Source organism: Limulus polyphemus, unplaced genomic scaffold, assembly GCF_000517525.1.
Source record: "Limulus polyphemus unplaced genomic scaffold, Limulus_polyphemus-2.1.2 Scaffold49, whole genome shotgun sequence".
Taxonomy (NCBI): domain Eukaryota; kingdom Metazoa; phylum Arthropoda; class Merostomata; order Xiphosura; family Limulidae; genus Limulus; species Limulus polyphemus.
In genome coordinates, this window is record NW_013665659.1 from 642,331 (window position 1) to 648,650 (window position 6,320).

Sequence of the window (6,320 nt, forward strand, 5' to 3'; positions counted from 1 at the left end):
CACAGTGCGCTATCTGTGCTCTGCCGCTACTCTCATAGAAATTGAAACAACAAAAATAATATTCAAGTCAGCATTTTGGAACGCTTTAAAGTCAACAACTTGTCTATTTTCCAAATGGGGTATATTTATGTTTTAGCCCCCCCCCCCAGTGGCACAGCGGTATGTCTGCGGACTTACAACGCTAGAATCCGGGTTTCGATACCCGTGGTGGGCAGGGCACAGATAGCCCATTGTGTAGCTTTGTGCTTAATAACAAAAACAAAACAAACATATATGTTTTAATAGTTTGGATAAACCTTTATTAAACAAAGAAGAAGAGATCTAAATAAAAAAAACACGTGAGCAATATATTTCAAATATTCGCCTCAGTATCATAATTTTAAAAATATTATTTTTTTAGGTCCATTATTATTAACTGTTTCGATACCTTGTCGATTTCCTGTCTTTATATATATACATAGCCGCATATTAGGGCTGATTGCAATATCATTTTGGGTTTTTTAATGTAAGTCACTCTTATATTTATAATGTTTCATTAACAGATTTTTTTAGACCTTAAAGTCAGTAGTTAAGATTATAATTATTGATTAGAGCCGAAATTTTGCAGAAACAAATTTGCGTCCTGGCATTACAGTACCCGTTGAGGATGATGAAGAGTTCTTAAAAGAGTTGTTTTTTTAGTTTATGGATTGTTATAGATTTCAACAATATATAATGTCTTTGCATTCTACTTAATGCCTTTTCATCGAGTTTACTTAATTAACAATTAAAACGAACAAAAAAGTAATTTATAATATTCATTTGGCTTATTTTTCTCATGCAAATAAACAGAACTAACACTTCTACTATAGTTCCCCTGGTGGCTCAACGTTAAGTCTAAGGGATTTTAACACTAAAAATCAGTTTTCGATACCTGCGATGGGCAGAACGCAGATTTCTCATTGTGTAACTTTAACAACAAACAAACTTCTGCTATATTTATTTATCTTAAAGTTCTTATAAGCTTTAAATAAAGTAATTTGAATATAACAGTCAATAATAACAACAATTACAAAACGTCTTAGATATTGCTATAAGACACATTAGGTTAAAAGTTCTGATTTCAGAATCTATATAAATGTCAAACATTTGAATATTAACAAAGATACATTTCGAAAATTCCTATTCCTTATTAACGTTTTAAGATATTTCTGTTTGTTCGTTATTGACATACAGGACTACTATAAGCTGCGTTCTTTGATGTATCAGATTGTTCTAATAAAGAATCCCCTGAAAGCTTTAAGACAAAAAGCGCCTAGCAACCGATTGTAGCAGGTTTCCCCTTTACAGTGCCTTCCAAAGGATATTTCCACTGGCTGTGCTTGATCCATTACTACGTCAAAAGTTGGCTGTCTCTTCGCTGCACGTGCAGCTTCAAGCATGTGTGTGTGTGTTGAGGGGAGAGCTATATGTGTGTAGCTCAGTGATAACTGACAAGCAATGAGATATCTAGGAGGTCGGTTAGTTCGAAAATTTACCAGCTGTCACAGTTAGGAATTCTAACGAAATATCCTCATCCTTTGATTTCTACAATAATTTAAATTTTAAACAAAGCTATTTAATATACTTTTATATTATAATGAGTTGTATTTAATAAGATTTATTTTACTCGGAAATGTAAAAGATAAAATTATCTTGTTTAATCATAAACAACTCCTTTGTTTGAGCTCTCATTTCTGTGTTTTTAAAGACTCAGAAAATCTATCTAATACACCAACAATACAGCCCAACTTCGTCGTACATGCTGGTATTCTGTTCAGATCTTAACACGGTGATGTCAGTCCCGTCTAAGTATATTTTCAGGTTGTTGACAGATTCTTCAGATTTTCTCTCCATTTAGGTCCCAGTGTGTATTCATACGTGATTTTAAAGTAACTCAACATTACTGAGTTAATTATGCATTAAAAATGTACCGAGTTTTCATTTCATTTTTTTTTCATAATTAAACGTTTTCACAGAAATCCTGAACACTTTTAATATAAAGATGGCCCTTTGTCACATTGCGAGGTCTGTTTTGTGAGCGATCATTGTGAAAGAGAAAAATTACGTCCTCTTTGAAAGAGTGGACTTTTGTTTCATAAGATAGTGTTAGTCACGTTTCTTAGAGACTAACAAACTCACACACGTAAATAAATATAATAAATAGATAAATAATACATATCTATATATGAATAATCATTGATCGTTTAGTGTTTATTCAGGAAGTCTGCACAAGCATATGTGAATTTCTTGGAATATTAATTGTAAATGTGTAAACCGAGATTCACGCTTATTCGTAACTAAGTTAATTCATAGATACTAATATACACTGGATTACGTTACCGGGAAATATTTTTGAGCTAAAGAGCACGAGTTTTAATGTCTCTATGTTAATTTGAATTCAAGTAAAATAAATTATTCGGTGATGAGTCAGTGTTTTAGGAAACTATGGATCTTACCGCTTATAACAGGATTAGACGTCATTCGATATATGCAAGGATAAAAACTGGTTAAGCAACACGATTAGAGATCAGATTTGTCTTGTAGAGTTCCGTTTTCTTCTTTAATCCTATAATAAAATTGAAGAGTCTATTTTTTTTAAACAATTTTTGCCCATAGCTACACAAAGGCTATCTTTGCAATGTCGTCTCCGATTTTGAACTGAGAAACTTGAGGGAGGGCAGTTAATCAACAGTACCCACCTTTAACTCTTGGGCTACTATTAAGTTGCTGAAGAGGAGGATGGCAAAAGGACATATTATCCACTGAATCATAACCTGCCCTAAATGGAATAGCAGTTTTTACAAAGAACAGTATTCAGTAACATAAAACAAAATGTAAAAGCGCTTAGACCTCTGTAAACTAACTAGAATTAGAATAGGAAGACGTTGAATTTATGATACTAACCTTTTTGTTTTTGGCAGCCCTTCAGCTTCATTATAAGCTACGCAATCGTTTTGTTAAAAATCCACTACCATTTATTAGATGACAGTGTGCACAGGCCTTGTAACATGGTATAATTATTCATGTGTAAAACATGTCTTTTTATCAGAAAACTGCGAATTTATCGTTATAGGACATGTGGTAGGTTTCAGTTTAACATTCGCTGATGAGTGTTGATATAATTATTAAACATAAGTTTCAACTCATTAAATGAGAAATATACATGCTAACCTTAATTTTTTAAATCTAAAACTTTTTATTCTTGGAACATAACACTTTTAACTATATTTATGTAGCTTATTTTAATTAATTGTTTGTTTGTAATTACACAATGGGCTATCTGTGAAACCCGGATTCTAGCGTTGTAAGTCCGCAGACATACCGCTGTGCCACTGGGGGACATTTTTTTTTGATTAATAAGATTATGCTGTTAGTGTAGCAGCACTTGTACCCTTATTTGAAGATTATTCGCCTAGTGGCTTTTGTATTCTTTTGAACGTTAATAATTCTTATAAAACTCGTATAGAAAAAATATCCATTTCATTTCGAGATTTTTATAGAGGATATAGAATTAATAAACTAAACACACTTTTACATTATAAAATACTTTTAAAACAAAACTGAATATTTTAAGTAGCTTGAAACTAATATCATTGAGATCCTGTTGCCTTATTTTATTAATATCAGAACGTTACTACAGAAATCGTCGAATTGTCGAGAGATGTTTAGATTGAATGTTTCCATCTACAAAGAGCTAAAAGTTTTCTCGTCCCTTTATGATCGGAGATTAGAGTATATTATTATACACATAACCTGAAATTTCTATGTTAGTTTTATGAAGTCGATGAAGTGTAAGGTAAAATTAAAAAAAGTAGGGAATTTGATTGACATCTTTTATCTTAAGTATAGAGTTGGTAGCTCAGCGGTAGTTCTGTCATCGAGATACCTCAATTTGAGTCGCACAACAAAGACTCCTACCAGAAAAAACAAAACAAAAAAAAAGACTTGTTCTTGTTTTTTGTTTGAAATAAATGTATAATTTTATGAACAATTTTTTTTTTTGCATTTAAGATGTTTGCATTAAAGATCCAAACGAACTATTTTATCTACATATTGCGACTTTTATTGATTCTTTACCTGGTTAGATGGCTCGACTCACAACCTGCGGGTCGCGGGTTCAAATCCCCGTCACACCAAACATGCTTGCCCTTTCAGCCGTAGAAGCGTTATAATGTGACGGTCAATCCCATTATTCGTTGGTAAAAATAGTAGCCCAAGAGTTGGCGGTGGGTGGTGATGACTAGCTGCAGATAATCCTCGTGTAGCTTTGCGCGAAATTCATAACAAACAATCATTCTTTACCATTGAAATTTATCTCAAATTAAACAACAAACATATAGGGTTTATAAGTTGCAGTTTTGTTGATAATGATGTAAGCACTATGTATATCACTCTCAGTGAGAATATGGTTAGAATATTGTTCACTCCTAAATATGGTTGTATCCATATCTATGTCTGCAACGATCATACGGAATTGTATATCACTGAAATGTGCGTAAAAACAACCAAGTTTTTGTTTTTTGTTCATTATAACTTTTTTCTGGTTGGCAATTTAGTTGATTTTTGTTGTTGTTTATTATTAAGCACAAAGCTACACAAAGGGTTATCTGTGCTCTGCCCACCACGGATATTGAAACCCGGTTTCTAGCAGTATAAGTCCGCAGACATACCGCTATGCCACTGGAGGACAGTAATTTAGTTGAATCTTTATTTTCTTAATATGTAAAACTTACTGATAATGTTTAGGCTACACATCACAGTGATCGGTAATTCACGCTTACGCCCTCAGCCTCAACCCCAGTGGCACAAGTCTGCGGATTTATACTGTTAGAAACCGGGTTTCGATACCCGAGATGAGCATAGCACAGATAGCCCATTGTGTAGCTTTGTGCTCAACTACAAATAAACAAGCCCCCCATTTGTACAGCGGTATGTCTGCGGACTTACAACGCTAGAAACCGGGTTTCGATACCCGTGGTGGGCAGAGCACAGATTGCCCCTTGTGTAGCTTTGTGCTTAACTTCAAACAAACACATAAAAACCCAAATAAACAAAATACTCGGTTAGATAATACATTTTCTCCTTCGAAAACAAAGTTATTAATGTATCTTGGTTTCTCTATTTGAGAAGTAAAAATATTTGTTCTGTGTGACAAAGTCTACACGTAACAGTTTATCAGCCTTGGAAATTTCCTAAAGTGTTTCCATATAAATAATGGTATGTATATATATGTATGTATATACATAAAAAAGTTACATTACAAATTATTAAGATCACGCCCACTGCTACGTTTTCCCTGTCATCTCTTGTACAACATCAAATCCTAACAATGGTGAGTTTCGTAAAAAGGATTTCTTTGTTGCTAATACAACCCAATCACTCGATGAAGGTACCTTGACAGAAAAATGATACATAAGACTATGACACTAACGCTAATCACTTGTAGTATACCATGAACTATAAAAATACTTAATCAAATAGCGTGAAGCAGTAATTCATACTTTAAATAACAGTGCAAGAAATATTGCATGAAATAATCAAAAAATGCATCAAAAGCATCAGAGATCGTTAAGAACAGACATAAATTTTTAAAAACAAACTACATATAATAAAAGGTAGGATGATATAAAACGGCTAAGTCACATTATATGAAGTGGTAAACATATAATAAAAGACAAAACTATTTAGAATGAATGTGATGCTTAACCTTCCAACCAAGTTCAAAGAACATAATTTTGCATATTTGAAAATGGTGCTGCCATCTCTTGATTAATGTAAAAACAACAATTGAACATTTTGTTTTAAAATTCTATAAGTACAATGCTAATAAACTTAAAATTATGAGTGTCAAGTTTTGACGTGTGACAGTATAGTTGAATAAACTAAAAAAAATAATCTAAAATTGTTGAGTTTTAGATAGATTATCAACATTTAGACAAAAAAAACATGCATCACCACGTAATAACAATTAATGATAAAGTCTGGACGGAATATACTTTAGATCAAACATCCTACGGGTCGCAAACAGACTTTGAATATATGTAATAGCTTATCTATTCAGTAAACCAGATGTTTTTGTATCAAAGCTCGGCATTACCTGCGCACACAAATATAGCTAATAGAAAGAAAAAAGATCTCATAGATTAATTTACTCTAATTCTGCCTAAAAGGATTTCAAGTGTTGCAACTATTGAGGATTCCCTCTTATTTTCTTTTGTTGCACAAACATCAGTACATGAATATGCATCATTTCTTGCAGCTCGGATAGGTGCATTGTCATCTTAAAAGATATAACTTTG